The sequence below is a fragment of the Pelobates fuscus genome, chromosome 3, assembly GCF_036172605.1.
Source record: "Pelobates fuscus isolate aPelFus1 chromosome 3, aPelFus1.pri, whole genome shotgun sequence".
Classification (NCBI taxonomy): Eukaryota; Metazoa; Chordata; class Amphibia; order Anura; family Pelobatidae; genus Pelobates; species Pelobates fuscus.
In genome coordinates, this window is record NC_086319.1 from 407311177 (window position 1) to 407329274 (window position 18098).

The 18098-nt window shown below is 40.0% G+C and overlaps 1 pseudogene; it reads left to right on the top strand.

The window, feature by feature from the left end:
• Window positions 1-13404: 13404 nt before the first annotated feature.
• On the top strand, window positions 13405-14343 carry LOC134601977 (olfactory receptor 5P68-like; annotated as a pseudogene).
• The last annotated feature ends 3755 nt before the right edge of the window (window positions 14344-18098 follow it).

Sequence of the window (18098 nt, forward strand, 5' to 3'; positions counted from 1 at the left end):
TGTAGGTTGTGCCTGTAGTTATGTTGAAGGGTTACCCGGCCTATAAATACACAGCCATCCCCTAGCATGTAAGCTCATTGAGCATGGCCCTCAACCCCTCTGTTCCTGTGTGTGCAACTCATATGGTTAAAAATACTTGTCTGTTAGTCCACCCATTGTACAGCGCTGCGGAATTTGTTGACGCTTTATAAATAATAATAATAACTTTATTGTTTTATGATACTCTATATTAATCTTCTTATAGACATATATGCAACCCTATCATATTTGTATTCTACATACAGGGAGTGCAGAATTATTAGGCAAGTTGTATTTTTGAGGATTAATTTTATTATTGAACAACAACCATGTTCTCAATGAACCCAAAAAACTCATTAATATCAAAGCTGAATATTTTTAGTAGTTTTTAGTTTGTTTTTAGTTATAGCTATTTTAGGGGGATATCTGTGTGTGCAGGTGACTATTACTGTGCATAATTATTAGGCAACTTAACAAAAAACAAATATATACCCATTTCAATTATTTATTTTTACCAGTGAAACCAATATAACATCTCAACATTCACAAATATACATTTCTGACATTCAAAAACATAACAAAAACAAATCAGTGACCAATATAGCCACCTTTCTTTGCAAGGACACTCAAAAGCCTGCCATCCATGGATTCTGTCAGTGTTTTGATCTGTTCACCATCAACATTGCGTGCAGCAGCAACCACAGCCTCCCAGACACTGTTCAGAGAGGTGTACTGTTTTCCCTCCTTGTAAATCTCACATTTGATGATGGACCACAGGTTCTCAACGGGGTTCAGATCAGGTGAACAAGGAGGCCATGCCATTAGATTTTCTTCTTTTATACCCTTTCTTGCCAGCCACGCTGTGGAGTACTTGGACGCGTGTGATGGAGCATTGTCCTGCATGAAAATCATGTTTTTCTTGAAGGATGCAGACTTCTTCCTGTACCACTGCTTGAAGAAGGTGTCTTCCAGAAACTGGCAGTAGGACTGGGAGTTGAGCTTGACTCCATCCTCAACCCGAAAAGGCCCCACAAGCTCATCTTTGATGATACCAGCCCAAACCAGTACTCCACCTCCACCTTGCTGGCGTCTGAGTCGGACTGGAGCTCTCTGCCCTTTACCAATCCATCTATCTGGCCCATCAAGACTCACTCTCATTTCATCAGTCCATAAAACCTTAGAAAGGTAAGTTCGGCATGACAGTGCTGCTTTAAGTATGTGGAATTACCAAGCCATAGTTAAGGGTACAACTGCTAAGTTAGGGAACTGTTTTGTTTGGTCAATAGCTCCCTAATATGGTCTTCTTAAATATGGCAATGCCATATAAGCGTACCAAATAAGGGAACAATCTACTAAACGGCTGAAATATTTAAATGAAGAAAAGGGCTTTTCTTAGTTTTGATCTTCCAGCTTCTAAGTAGGCAGCTCACTAATTTGGTAAAATAAAATATGGCAATTGTATTTAGGGAGATGTCTACTAAACTGTTGAAAGAGCAATTTTAAGAAAAGTCATAAAACTAGACAATACAGCATTAATTTTAATGTTTTTTTTATGTCCATAGGGGCTATTACCCTTGAGCACAAGAAAACTTTATTGACATTTAAAATTATAAACCAAAAGACAAAAAGCATTGTAAACACATATCACAAAAGGTCAAATATAATGCTTCCCGTTCTTCACAATATGTATAATTATAAAAGATATATTAAAAAGTGTGTGTTTTGCAAGAGACCTGGAGGCTAGTGTTTCCGTCTTTTGTCAATATTTTCTATGTAATGCAATAAAAATTCAATACACATTTTACATATGTGTGCAGATACATATAGAGATCGTCGAGTGAGTCCATATAAAAAGCATAAAATATATTGCAATCAAAAATTATAACTATCGATTATTATAATAATAAATATAATGTAAACTTATCTTTAAAAACCCTAATTCAAAAAATATTTTAAGCAATGTACAAAATGTAAAAAGACCCTATCCAAACTATTCAACATTTTACATTTTTCAATCTTTTAAAAAAAAGGAAGAACTAACATTATATAACCTGAAATCCAGAGAGAAGAAAAAAAAGAAAAAAAAGGAAAAACTAACATTATATAACCTGAAATCCAGAGAGAAGATAGAGACAAACATATAATAATCCATAAAAGCCAACATATCTAGTTAATTATTTAAACCATTAAAATCCAGTGTTTTTAATTTAAAAGTTCACATACACTGTGTGCAGAATTATTAGGCAAATGAGTATTTTGACCACATCATCCTCTTTATGCATGTTGTCTTACTCCAAGCTGTATAGGCTCGAAAGCCTACTACCAATTAAGCATATTAGGTGATGTGCATCTCTGTAATGAGAAGGGGTGTGGTCTAATGACATCAACACCCTATATCAGGTGTGCATAATTATTAGGCAACTTCCTTTTCTTTGGCAAAATGGGCCAAAAGAAGGACTTGACAGGCTCAGAAAAGTCAAAAATAGTGAGATATCTTGCAGAGGGATGCAGCACTTTTAAAATTGCAAAGCTTCTGAAGCGTGATCATCGAACAATCAAGCGTTTCATTCAAAATAGTCAACAGGGTCGCAAGAAGCGTGTGGAGAAACCAAGGCGCAAAATAACTGCCCATGAACTGAGAAAAGTCAAGCGTGCAGCTGCCAAGATGCCACTTGCCACCAGTTTGGCCATATTTCATAGCTGCAACATCACTGGAGTGCCCGAAAGCACAAGGTGTGCAATACTCAGAGACATGGCCAAGGTAAGAAAGGCTGAAAGACGACCACCACTGAACAAGACACACAAGCTGAAACGTCAAGACTGGGCCAAGAAATATCTCAAGACTGATTTTTCTAAGGTTTTATGGACTGATGAAATGAGAGTGAGTCTTGATGGGCCAGATGGATGGATTGGTAAAGGGCAGAGAGCTCCAGTCCGACTCAGACGCCAGCAAGGTGGAGGTGGAGTACTGGTTTGGGCTGGTATCATCAAAGATCAGCTTGTGGGGCCTTTTCGGGTTGAGGATGGAGTCAAGCTCAACTCCCAGTTTCTGGAAGACACCTTCTTCAAGCAGTGGTACAGGAAGAAGTATGCATCCTTCAAGAAAAACATGATTTTCATGCAGGACAATGCTCCATCACACGTGTCCAAGTACTCCACAGCGTGGCTGGCAAGAAAGGGTATAAAAGAAGAAAATCTAATGACATGGCCTCCTTGTTCACCTGATCTGAACCCCATTGAGAACCTGTGGTCCATCATCAAATGTGAGATTTACAAGGAGGGAAAACAGTACACCTCTCTGAACAGTGTCTGGGAGGCTGTGGTTGCTGCTGCATGCAATGTTGATGGTGAACAGATCAAAACACTGACAGAATCCATGGATGGCAGGCTTTTGAGTGTCCTTGCAAAGAAAGGTGGCTATATTGGTCACTGTTTTTGTTTTGTTTTTGAATGTCAGAAATGTATATTTGTGAATGTTGAGATGTTATATTGGTTTCACTGGTAAAACTAAATAATTGAAATGGGTATATATTTGTTTTTTGTTAAGTTGCCTAATAATTATGCACAGTAATAGTCACCTGCACACACAGATATCCCCCTAAAATAGCTATAACTAAAAACAAACTAAAAACTACTTCCAAAACTATTCAGCTTTGATATTAATGAGTTTTTTGGGTTCATTGAGAACATGGTTGTTGTTCAATAATAAAATTAATCCTCAAAAATACAACTTGCCTAATAATTCTGCACTCCCTGTAGTTGTCCTTTTTGTGTGTTTCCATAGATTTTTTGAGGCATTGCTTGATTTTGGAATATTTTAAACTAGAAAGTTTAAACCTACAGATAGAAACTGTTTTATATTTGTAACATCTGCCTTTATTCTAAATAATATCCCTAAAAACTATTTCAAGTGTAATTGTTCTAAACAGAGTGATTTTAAGCAATACATTAAGATTTTAGAGGATACGTTTATTAGGAAAAATTATCCTAAGGATCTTTTAATGTGGTTAAAAATGAAATTGCGTTGGTAGAAAAGGAAAATCTATTAAAACCAAAAGAAAGCACAAAAGAGAATTAAAGAAATGACTTTCAGCATGCTGTCAGAACATAGATCTTATCCGGTTATCAGACTGAATGGGATGAGAGCAAAGCATTCCAAAATGGATGCCAGCCACAAGCTCTTTGTGAATGAGTAAAATGCCAAGTGTGTGTGTTTATCTTTTCCAATTAACTTTCCTCTGTAATGCAGGATGGGAGTTACATTCCTGTGTCTAAATTAGGAGGCAGTGATATTTAATCCTAGCCTAATCTGTGATTCAAGGGGAGTTGGGATGCACCCATTGAACACACAGACAAGCTCATCTTTGATGATACCAGCCCAAACCAGTACTCCACCTCCACCTTGCTGGCGTCTGAGTCGGACTGGAGCTCTCTGCCCTTTACCAATCCATCTATCTGGCCCATCAAGACTCACTCTCATTTCATCAGTCCATAAAACCTTAGAAAAATCAGTCTTGAGATATTTCTTGGCCCAGTCTTGACGTTTCAGCTTGTGTGTCTTGTTCAGTGGTGGTCGTCTTTCAGCCTTTCTTACCTTGGCCATGTCTCTGAGTATTGCACACCTTGTGCTTTTGGGCACTCCAGTGATGTTGCAGCTCTGAAATATGGCCAAACTGGTGGCAAGTGGCATCTTGGCAGCTGCACGCTTGACTTTTCTCAGTTCATGGGCAGTTATTTTGCGCCTTGGTGTTTCCACACGCTTCTTGCGACCCTGTTGACTATTTTGAATGAAACGCTTGATTGTTCGATGATCACGCTTCAGAAGCTTTGCAATTTTAAGAGTGCTGCATCCCTCTGCAAGATATCTCACTATTTTTGACTTTTCTGAGCCTGTCAAGTCCTTCTTTTGACCCATTTTGCCAAAGGAAAGGAAGTTGCCTAATAATTATGCACACCTGATATAGGGTGTTGATGTCATTAGACCACACCCCTTCTCATTACAGAGATGCACATCACCTAATATGCTTAATTGGTAGTAGGCTTTCGAGCCTATACAGCTTGGAGTAAGACAACATGAATAAAGAGGATGATGTGGTCAAAATACTCATTTGCCTAATAATTCTGCACTCCCTGTATGAATATATGAATATTTAAAAAAAAATTACCATCAAGATTTCTCTTGATTTCAAGTTTTCCTGGTTCCACAAAACATTGCATTGTTATAATAGGGTACAATATTACAAAACAAATTATAATAATAATACTATATATATATATATATATATATATATATATATATATATATATGTTGGAAGGCCATTTGCCCTTAATTTGTGGGAGGAGTTATGATCCTATATAAACCCTACGCCCCCTACTTACCTTTGTTGTGCAATCTGTTTGTTGGTCAGACGAATAGACTGTTCAAGGTCAGCATTTGCATGAGATCCACTTCCAGGTTATACAAGACACCATTTTGGTTTCACCTTTGCTCCATGAGGTCTCGTACTCCAAGCTGTGTCCAGGAATCCTGCAGCAGGGCTTTCCGTTAATCCAGTAGCCTTCTCTCCGGTCAGCATCGCATTTGGTGTCTCAGGGACTCTCAAACCGTAAATTGACCCACCTGTTGCACCAGGATTAGTTCCCACGGCGTTCAGCACAGCACGGGTCCTCACTTTACGGTTTCCTTTCGTTTTGCATGCTTATTTCGTTACCTTATACTCATCTAGATGTTCATGTAAAATCTGTTGTTTAAAAGCTGTTTTGGTTAAAATCTGTTGGGTTAAAAATCTGTACGGTTAAAACTACAAACAAAATAAAAATGTTCGCCCTCACACTGACCCCTACCGGTCATTCAGTGTACTACAGGCTTCTTAGACATTATTGCATTTCATGTACAAACCAACAAACCACTGCTTTTCCACCTACACACTGACCCCTACCGGTCTTTAGGTGTACTACAGGCTTCTTAGACATTATTGCATTTTATGTACAATTCAACGAACCACTGCTTTTGCACCTACACACTGACCCCTACCGGTCATTCGGTGTACTACAGGCATCTCAGACGTTATTGCATTTCATGTACAAACCAACGAACCACTGCATTTTCGCCTACACACTGACCCCTACCGGTCATTCAGTGTACTACGGCTTCTTAGAAATTATTGCATTTCATGTACAAACCAACAAACCACTGCATTTCCACCTACACACTGACCCCTACCGATCTTTTGGTGTACTACAGGCTTCTTAGACATTATTGCATTTCATGTACAAATCAACGAACCACTGCATTTGCTACACACTGACCCCTACTGGTCATTCGGTGTACTACAGGTTTCTCAGATATTATTGCATTTCATGCTCAAACCAACGAACCACTGCGTTTTTCACCTACACACTGACCCCTATCGGTCATTCAATGTACTACAGGCTTCTCAGACGTTTTTGCATTTCATGTACAAACCAATAAATAACTGCATTTTCACCTACACTGACCCCTACCGGTCATTCAGTGTACTACAGGCTTCTCAGACATTATTGCATTTCATGTACAAACCAACGAACCACTGCATTTTCACCTAGACACTGACCCCTACCGGTCATTTGGTGTACTACAGGCTTCTCAGACAAACACTCAAGGTTAAGTATCTACATACATTATATCACACCATTCTAAGAGACAAGCCCCAATAGGCTAGAGAACTGGCATTGAACGTTAGGTGCTGGCCTTAGCTATCCTAAGTAACACTACGGTCCCGCAAGGTCTACACCCCACCTCAACACGGAGGTTCAGCCCCACGACCAAATCATAGTTAGTCACCTCGCTCGCCCTTCTTTATGGCTACAGTTAGGGCTTCCCATGTAGAGGCCGACATCCTGCCACCACGTTCAAGTGGCCACAAAATCCCCTCAGCCCAAATCATCGGTAGAGCCTCTCTCCGCCACTTGGCACTAGCAGGGCCTCACCTGTCACTTGGTACTAGGTAAATTCTTCGCTTCGGCACTAGCTAGCAGGCCAGTTCTCCAAAGGTCTCATCCATACCTCTAAGACACATTTATTATCCAGTCATTATTTCTTTTTCAGAATGTCACAAGTATCCACCCCGATAATCGGTCTGCTGTTGGACGAAATACCCAGCACGCCAGTCTGGCCAGGATCTCCATAGGAATCCCTCACCCCTTCTACCCTCAGTTACCTGGGATTCTGGTACATTCTAAAAAAATATCAGCAGAGCTCTGACACAGGGGTATCCTCTCCCCCAGCAGAACTACACTGGCTCACAACGGCTCAGCCCAATGTTCCCCAGCCCGGTTCTAGTTCACAAGGGCCGTCAGCTTACTCCTCAGATTCCAATCAGGAGACCCTAGTCTCTATCCTGGCCAACCTCCAAATGATTAACAGGCTGATAAATGGAATCGGCTATAGCCACACCAGGTGTCTCATTAAGCCCGGAAGGCGCTCACCTGGCGATCTCGGTCATACAGTCTAGCTTACCCCTCATTTCCCTCCCGATCCCCCACCACCCACTATCACTACTCCATATGTCTCACAGGCCCACCCTGTTCCAATTTCCATGGAGAAAGTAATTCTCGATGGAAAGGATGTTAAACTAACATAACTACTTAACTTCACAAGACTAAATACAGTACAAAGGTTATATTCTTGGCAACATTTCAGTACTCCAAAGAGTGACACCCACAACTTAACAAAGCTTTCCATTCCTCTGTCTATCATTACCTCTCACACAGAGACAGCTACTTCCACTTCTCACCACCCCTTCACCCCACGCACTAGTCAGGGAGGCAGCCAGAGGGACAAGCTGGGCTGACCACTTCATTTCTGCGGAAGGCTCGGGTGCACTATGACTTTAATACTGGGTTATGCTATTTCACTACATGCAGGGTTTTGCACATCTGCTCTAGAACCTACACCTAGTCCACATACGCAGCCCATCTGTCACCTAAGATACGCCCAACTAAGGTTAACTTTGTTATCCTAATATACTATCTGCATTTATACCCAGCTAGGCATCTGGTAGATTCTGGTGCCGGGTTTCTCACAGGGGTTCACACGGGCCTTATCGCCATTCCCACACTCGTAGGCCCTAACCTATTATCTGCACCCATTGACCCTCTTACGGTGGACCACCTTCTGTCCACAGCAGTCATACGTTGGGTTTCATGATCACCTCCTTACGGTCTTCACACTTCTCATCTTGACGTACCATTCCCATCGATGTAGAAATTCACTATACCCTATAATACGTCTGATCATAGACCTCTTCCGCACCACATCGAATTTATTCTTAGAACTCTGAACTTCCTTGTGCAAAGAATTAACCATTAAACAGAATAAAATTATCTTAAACTAGTAAATTAAATAGCCATAGATTCACCTTGTGCAATAAATTAAGCACTAGATAAAATAGAATTTTCTTAAATTAGTGAGTTAAATAATCATAAATTCAATCTAAGGATATGAAAAATAACAAAAAGGATTAGTAAGAAAAAAGGGGGAAAGGTTCTGTTCAGAAGTTTTCAGAAAAATACTTCCCAGGTTATTGGAGCAAAATATAATTTGCAATCCAACGTTACCAAATTATGAGAGAGTTCATTTTGGTATAGTCACAATTTTTGCACTCTTACACATTTAGTAGAGTAAAACTGATTTGATCATTTTTTAGTTCCGAGTATTTAGCAAAGGAATACTGTATGGCTTTGCAGCCTTGGAGATGTCCAATTGCCCAGATGGGATGTGTAGAATACCCGTGTGGAAGCCTTCTGTTAAGCCAGAGATAAGAAAGTCCACCAAGTGTTTAGACGGGTGATGTGACATAAATGCAGTAAATACTGGCATATTAATGGACTTTAGGTAAGGCTTAGAGTACATTGTATTTGGACACATGGTTTTTGCATGTGCCCTAAAAAAAAAACAACAGATATGCAATAATCTGCAACCGCTATAATTACAAGACCCAACATTGAAATTATTACATATCTGGGACTTGCCCAGAAACTTGATTGGGCATCCCAGTTTGTCTCTTGACAATTTCTCTGGAACATCAGAGGAACTAGCTCCTTGCGTGGTGGCATGTTCGTCCGCCGTGTTGGGGCAGAAATAAGGAGCAACGGTAAGGAGCAAGGTAAGGGGCTTAAGTAGGCTCGGAGTGGATACCAAGCACCTCCCACAAATCCAGGCCAAATTGCCTTAATATATATATATATATATATATATATATATATGTATATATATATATATATATATATATATATATATATATATATACATACATACACACATATATAAATGTAACACATAATAGGTGTATGACACAGTAATGCACGCTAGGAAACCAAATCTACTGCAGTTTGAGGCTGTGCTCCAAGACCAGTTTGCAGAGGTAGAAAAGTGGATTGCGAATAACAAACTCTTCCTGAACACTAACAAAACTGTCACAATGATCTTTGGAATGTTTCCTAAATGATATCAATTTAAAAAAAATCACAACTATGCATCAAACCTAAATCAAATAGTACACTGAGTGCAGTCCATTCTTTCAAACATCTATCTTTTTGGCCTCTACATAGAAAAGTTGTCATTGAACCTTTATCCAAAATGAGGTGCTCTGTACAGTAACAAATACTGCCTAAGATTCACTGTAAGGAAACAGATTGTACAACAAATGTTAATTCCAGTCATTGATTATGGGGATGTAGTGCTTAATGTATTGTATAACTCATTCTGCCGCTCTGTGCTACACTGTAATTACATGACCCGCCATTGATAAAAGAGCTAAACTTGCTATTGTTGGAATCCAGAAGCACCCTCCATATTTGTGTTTAAAAGCGTTCCTGGGAATGTCCCACCATATCTGAGCAAAATGCTCTCCCCAGCCGCTCCCACCTCCTATAAACTCTGATCCAGTTCCAGAACTCTGTTTAGTACACCACATTCTGAAAAGAAAGAAGCTCGATCCTCATTTTCTTACAGAGCACCACAATTATGGAACAACTTTACAGACACGATTAAATCTTGCACCACTCCGAAATACTTTAATAAATACCTGCCAACATATCTCTGGACAAAATGCACCTGTAATCATGTTTAATTATATTTCTTACTTGCTCTGTGTTAAATGTATATATCTGTATTTTTAATATTATTTTGTATTCTAAATATTATACTGTACCCTACTGTAAATGTTTTTTTACTCAGGACATACATTAAAATTAAATAAATAAATTATCTAAAGCATATTGAATAGCATCTTGAATAGGGTTTTCTTAATAATAAAAGGCTGATATTCAAATGAGTTGCTCTTACTTTAACATCCAAATAAAATATATTTTTTTCCCAATTTTACATTTTATGAGTCTCAGAAATCTCTATAAATGTATTTTACACTTATGATTCCTTAATTAATTTTTTTGTTGTTGACACTTGATAATTAACCTGACTTAATTTTGGTTTGTTACCTGGTTCAATAATTCCCTGCAGAAATAATCACAATCACGCAATAAAATTAAGGCCGGATCTCTACAGCACTTTGTTGAAAAGCTATAAAATAGGCATTGCATCTGCAACATTTACTTAAAATATCAACAGCCACACGGAGAAAATTTAAAAAAATATATGTGGTTAATTAGGGAATAATTATCTCAGCATTTGTTTCAGAAAATTATGTAAGTAAAATGAAAATTAATCTATCTGTCTGTTGCTGTTTGTCAATCTCTTTTTTTTTACTTGTATGTTTTATTATTATTAATATTTCTATTTCCTAAGCCAGAAGAAGTAAGCAAATTATTAAAGAGGAACTAACATTTCTAGGATTTTTCATATCATGTGCATTAACCCTATATTTAACATTATGTTTTTGTTAAATGTATGAAAAATAAAATTAAATATTGATATCCACAACCGTTTACCCTAAGGTAGGATGCCTCATTTTAGCTCAGAGAGAAGAGGAAACAATATAAGAATGTTTTTGTTCTTCCTCTTCATTTGTAATTATCATTTGCTAAATATTTAATAGAAATATTAAAGAAAATTTAACATTTCTTGACAAAAAATATTTTTTTTCGTTGTTGTACATTAGTATCAGTTACTCTTTAATACAACTACAAGTCTACTTTGCAGATAAATAAATTCAGCATAACATGGTGCCCACCATAACTGATCTTCACATACATTTCCTGATACTCTATCAACTAAAAGGGCTTTATAAATCTGAAACTGTATCCGACCTAGAGGGCTGTATCAATTTGAAACTGTATTCATTTTATAGAGCTGTATAGGGCTGTATGAACCTGATACTGAATCTGTCTTACAGGGCTGTATCAATCTGATATCATACCCATCTTATAGGAATTCATAGGTCTATATCAATCTGATTCCATAACCATCTTATAGGGATTTATAGGTCTATATTAATCTGATTCCATAACCATCTTATAGGGATTTATAGGTCTATATTAATCTGATTCCATACCCATCTTATAGGAATTCATAGGTCTATATCAATCTGATTCCATAACCATCTTATAGGGATTTATAGGTCTATATTAATCTGATTCCATAACCATCTTATAGGGATTTATAGGTCTATATTAATCTGATACCATAACCATCTTACAAAGGTTCATAGGTCTATAATAAGCTGATACCATAACCCTCCTCCTGGGTTGTAACTGAGACCTATTTGTGATTGCAGTTTGAGCAGGCAAACATAGAACATTTTGAAATCATGTCAATAATTTGTATCTGAAATTAAAATGTTTATTACAATGGCTTCATTACTAAAATGAAATGTTTTTTTTTCTGTTTGAGTTCTGGAAATATAATATGAAAGGTACTTCCCCACCAGTCAGCATGGGCAAATAGCCAGTCGGACAACAGCTGGATTACATGTACAGGTAAAATGTAAGGCATGCACACGTATTCCATTCAAGTATGGAACAGTAATTACAACATGCATACAATTGGTACTTATTTGCATGACATAATATCATAAGCCAAATTGAATGTATGTATACAATATTATATATACGTCACAGCCAGGACCAAAGCGTGAAGGCCAGACGCTTGTTTCCATACTTGTACATGTGGTTTTGAGATAACACTGTAAATATTTCCGTTGTTGGGTAACTGTGAGTGGGGAGTGGTTAGATCATTACACTCTTAGAAGGTTTACCTACCCACCAAAAATAACTGTGCCATACCTCTTCTCGTGGAACACCTCCATAAAACTTTGGCCCATTTTTTTTTAAACAAACACGTAATTTCAAAAAGTGCAATATCTTGATTGAGATTTGTATTCAAATACACTCTATATTTCGCCCGTTTACTTAGCCCCTTCACTCTTCTTAGCTACCCCCATCCTCCCAGTCATTAAAATAATTTTAAATGGGTCATTAATACATTGAGTAAGCGGGAAGATGTGTAGGAGCTCTCCCATTTCACCAATAGCAAAATATTTTTGCTTTATTATATGTTTAGGTACCAGTTACGTATCCAACATTTCAAATAAATGCTATGCATTTTGTTTTAAACAAAAAGTGCTTGGCAGTGAAGTATACTTTCCAATCCAAAGTATCTGCAATGCAACTAGTGAAAATTTAGGAGGTTTACGTTTAGGACTGTTCACTGAGGTATGCAGGAAATAAACCTTTTATCCAGGAGTATATATATTGTCAATAAGATGTATCTTCTAACCTTTTCAGATCAAGGAAGATAATATTACTTTATTTATTTTGGATTATTCTGTGTGTGAATTATTTGCAGGGATTAGTTCACACGTGATAGAGCAGCACTTTTTTTATTTAGCACCTTAGTCACTATTTTCCTATATATTATTGACAATTGAACAGAATTGGCATTAGCCAACCCAGGGCTCTGGGTTCTGGGCTGATAAAAGGAGACCAATTACTTGCTAATGACACCCCGGTTACACCTCCAGTATCAAAGCAAAATAATACACATACAGACTCTAGGCACCACGACCACTATAAATCACTGAAGTGGTAAGGGTGTTTAGAGTAACCCTTTACATTTTGACAAATTGCTGTTGCCTGAAAATTAATGTTTAAGATACATATACTATGCAATCATCTGAGGTTAAGATGACCAACTGGTGAAATTTAAGTCAAAATACTAAAATTAAGAAAAAACTAAAATATACTTTTAGCTGAAGATATGGATAACTAGCTTCATTGGAGCCATTTCAATGTTGACTAACACCAGAGGGACAAATAGATAGGTGTATTGATTTAGAATTGCCATGACTTTATATAATATATATTTGGCATCTTCACCATGTTGTAATTGCTGTGTAACATCCTTCTTTTTTTTAGGAAATGTTGCTATGAAGTCCACTTGTTTACACCATGTGTGAGGATAACCAGACTGAAGTAACAGAGTTTGTTCTGTTGGGGTTTGGACATCTACACAAGCTGAAAATTCTGCTCTTTACTCTGTTTCTACTAATCTACTCTGTGATACTGGGTGGAAATCTGCTCATCGTACTATTGGTGACCACCACTGACCATCTCAATGTTCCAATGTTTTACTTCCTGAAGCACTTGGCCCTATCTGATATGGTTCTTGCTACAGACATTATACCTTTAATGCTTGATGTCACGATAAAGGAGGAGAGGACAATATCGCGTGTTGGCTGTACAGCTCAACTCTACATTTTTACAGTTTCTGGTTATGTGCAATGTTTTCTTCTTGCAGTGATGTCCTATGACCGGTTACTGGCTATATGTAACCCACTTAAATATACATTAATAATGAGTCCGATTGTTTGCCTGCAATTGGTAGCTGTTCCCTGGTTGTTGTTTATAACACTGATTTCAAGTGAAATGATTTTGTTTTGCCAGTTACAATTTTGTGGGCAAAGTTACATCGATCATTTCTTCTGTGAATTTGCTCCTCTCTTAAATCTGACTGTATCTGACACATCAGTTTTGAGGATGTTAGATACATTTTTATCCATCCCACTAATCATTTTTCCATTTGTTTTTATTGTAATTACCTATAATTAAATTTTCTTCTCCATTATGAAAATTACATCTGTAACAGGAAGGAGCAAGTTCTTCTCCACTTGTTTTTCCCATCTGATCTCTGTGTGCACCTATTATGTGACTCTGGTCGTAGTTTATATAATTCCATCTGGGGAAGACGCTATCGATTTAAATAAGTTCAGATCCTTGTTGTTCATGGTAGTGACTCCACTAATGAATCCCATCATATACAGCTTGAGGAACACAGAAATTAGGAGAGCAATCCAGAAATTACTTTTGTTTAATAGAGTGACCTATTGACAATAGTGATGTCGCGAACCCGAAATTTTTGATTCGCGAACGGCGAACGGGAACTTCCGCAAACGTTCGCGAACCAGCGAACCGGGCGAACCGCCATTGACTTCAATGGGCAGGCGAATTTTAAAACCCACAGGGACTGTTTCTGGCCACAAAAGTGATGGAAAAGTTGTTTCAAGGGGACTAACACCTGGACTGTGGCATGCCGGAGGGGGGTCCATGGCAAAACTCCCATGGAAAATACACAGTTGATGCAGAGTCCAGAGTCTTTTAATCCATAAAGGGCAGAAATCACCTAACATTCCTAAATCACAATGGATATGGATTGACACCTGACATATTGACACCTTGACATATGGATTGACACCTGTCCTCAGAGACCCTGATACACACTGACACAGAGCAGAATAGGGACTGTTCCCCTGACATTGGATCACTTGGCAGGTATGGATTGACACCGGTCCTCAAAGCCCCTGATACACACTGACACAGAGCAGAATAGAGACTGTTCCCCGTCCTCAGAGACCATGATACACACTGACAAAGAGCAGAATAGAGACCGGGGGTCTAGTAGCGTGGACACCCAGCACAGGTCGTTCTCCTTCAGCCTTTTTATACGAGGGTCCCTCAACAGGCACGACAGCATGAAAGACCCCATTTGCACAAGGTTGGATGCCGAGCTACTCATTTCCCGTTCCTCCCGTTCCTCCTCCTCACACAGAGTATAATAGAGACTGTTCCCCGTCCTCAGAGACAAAGAGCACACTGACAAAGAGCAGAATAGAGACTGTTCCCCGTCCTCAAAGCCCCTGATACACACTGACAAAGAGCGGACTAGAGACTGTTCCCCCTACATAGGGTCACTTGGCAGGTATGGATTGACACCTATCCTAAGGATCCCTGAAAAACACTGACACAGAGCAGAATAGAGACTGTTCCCCCTACATAGGGTCACTTGGCAAGTATATATTGACACCTGTGCTCAAAGCCCCTGACACACACTGACACAGAGCAGAATAGAGACTGTTCCCCGTCCTCAGAGACCATGATACACACTGACACAGAGCAGAATAGAGACTGTTCCCCCTACATAGGGTCACTTGGCAGATATGGATTGACACCTATCCTAAGGAACCCTGAAACACACTGGCACAGAGCAGAATAGGGACTGTTCCCCCTACATAGGGTCACTTGGCAGATATGGATTGACACCTGTCCTCAGGGACCCTGATACACACTGGGGGGACCTACTGTCCTCCCCCACCCCTGCGCGGTGGATGGGGGTCATAAATCACAATGGGGGGACCTACTGTCCTCCCCCCCCGGCCCCCACCCCTGTGCGGTGGGTGGGGGCCATAAATCACAATGGGGGGACCTACTGTCCTCCCCCCCGGCCCCCACCCCTGTGCGGTGGGTGGGGGCCATAAATCACAATGGGGGGACCTACTGTCCTCCCCCCGGCCCCCACCCCTGTGCGGTGGGTGGGGGGCATAAATCACAATGGGGGGACCTACTGATAGGAGTGGTGTACTATTCTTATCAGTTTAATACCTTCCGCGTCTCCTATCAGTGGACGTGTATATGGCAGCCATTTTAGGAACCGCACACCTGGGACCCGAGCAAGGTCACCTCGTTCAACAGGCGACAACATTTGTCCCTGGAAAACTATCCTGGACATTATGTACAATTTGTATGGATATGCCAGTGATTTCTGTAACAGGGAGATGGAAGAAGATGCTTGGTCGGTTCTCTTACTTCAAATTTGGGGCACTGCGCGGTCAAGCTAATGTGCCACCAGATAGGAGTGGTGTGTTTAGTATTGTTCTGATCAGTTTAATACCTTCCGCATCTCCTATCAGTGAACGTGTATATGGCAGCCATTTTAGGAACCGCACACCTGGGACCCGAGCAAGGTCACCTCATTCAACAGGCTACAACATTTGTCCCTGGAAAACTATCCTGGACATTATGTACAATTTTTATGGATATGGCAGTGATTTCTGTAACAGGGAGATGGAAGAAGATGCTTGGTCGGTCCTCTTACTTCAAATTTGGGGCACTGCGCGGCCAAGCTAATGTGCCACCAGATAGGAGTGCTTAGTATTGTTCTGATCAGTTTAATACCTTCCGCGTCTCCTATCAGTGGACGTGTATATGGCAGCCATTTTAGGAACCGCACACCTGGGACCCGAGCAAGGTCACCTCATTCAACAGGCTACAACATTTGTCCCTGGAAAACTATCCTGGACATTATGTACAATTTTTATGGATATGGCAGTGATTTCTGTAACAGGGAGATGGAAGAAGATGCTTGGTCGGTCCTCTTACTTCAAATTTGGGGCACTGCGCGGTCAAGCTAATGTGCCACCAGATAAGAGTGGTGTGTTTAGTATTGTTCTGATCAGTTTAATACCTTCCGCGTCGTCCTATGAGTGGATGTGTATATGGCAGCCATTTTAGGAACCGCACACCTGGGACCTGAGCAAGGTCACCTCGTTCAAGCTGCTCTGGTTCCTTGATGAGCCAGCTGTCCGTGAGTTAACAGGTCCCGTGGAGAAGCACTCTGTCCTGTAAAGCTTCACCAAAAAAAATTAAAATAAATAACAGCACTTGGAGTGGGCACAGAACTAGAGTTTTCCCCCATCTCACACTAGTGGTACCATGGCCACGAGCAGAACCATAGAGATGGACAGAACAAGGGCCATGGATAATATTAGAGAGACAACCAATCATGGGCAGAACCAGAGACTCTCCAAACAATGTTGCAAGCATGGATTGTTGTAGACATGGTGTGCAGAAATGAAGTCATGTACATTCCAGGACTGATGGTTAACTCAATGGACACTTGATATTAGGTATCCGGTTTAACGACCGATGTACAGGCTCAGTAACCTTGGGGACCTAGAATGTTGGTTGGCATCAGAACTAATGTAGTTGAAGCACCAAATGAGATGGGACCTGGGACCTGGGACATGAGACCAGAAAATGCCCTACTCTTCATCTCGATTGACCCATTCCCAAAAGCACATGCTGACCTAACATATCATATTTTGATTGTTGCCAACTTATTAATAGCCAGAGGGTGGAAACAACAACAGCCACCGGAGAGATCTAGCCTTCTCCAACATATCTCCCTAAACCTAGCATATGAAACAAAAATCTGCCAGCGGCTACACCCCCCACACCACATAGTGGAAGCCAGGAACATATGGGAGGCATATCTGAGGAAGGAGGAGGAGGGGGTCGTGTTAGAACAATAACATATCACATATATATATATATATATATATATACATGAAGGATGAATAGTACCACTCCTAAGACCTAACTGCTCTGACGCAGAGAGACAACGACTCCAAACACCATGGTACAACAGCCAACATTGAGGTATACCAAGCTGAGGTTAAACAATCTACAGGGCATAACGGAACAAACACCCACATTGTACATAGTTAAGTAGTTAGATAAGGGAATAGACCCGGTGACCGCACACAGCGTGCTAACTAAGAAGGAGACAAAGGGAGATGAGGGGCTTCCGACGTCTATTTCCCCCGTTCTTCTTCCCCTACCGTAGCCTGTCCCCAGGTTTCCCCCTTCCCATACCCCGGACCAAACCCAGGTTTAGGAGAGAAAGAAAACCCTGACATGGTACTAGACCGAAGGCACAAGGGCAGCGGAAAAACTCCCACGAGAATGAATAACCAGTTTGCTCTTGAATGTATAATATGAATGTGAATAACATCGATGTACCTTAACCG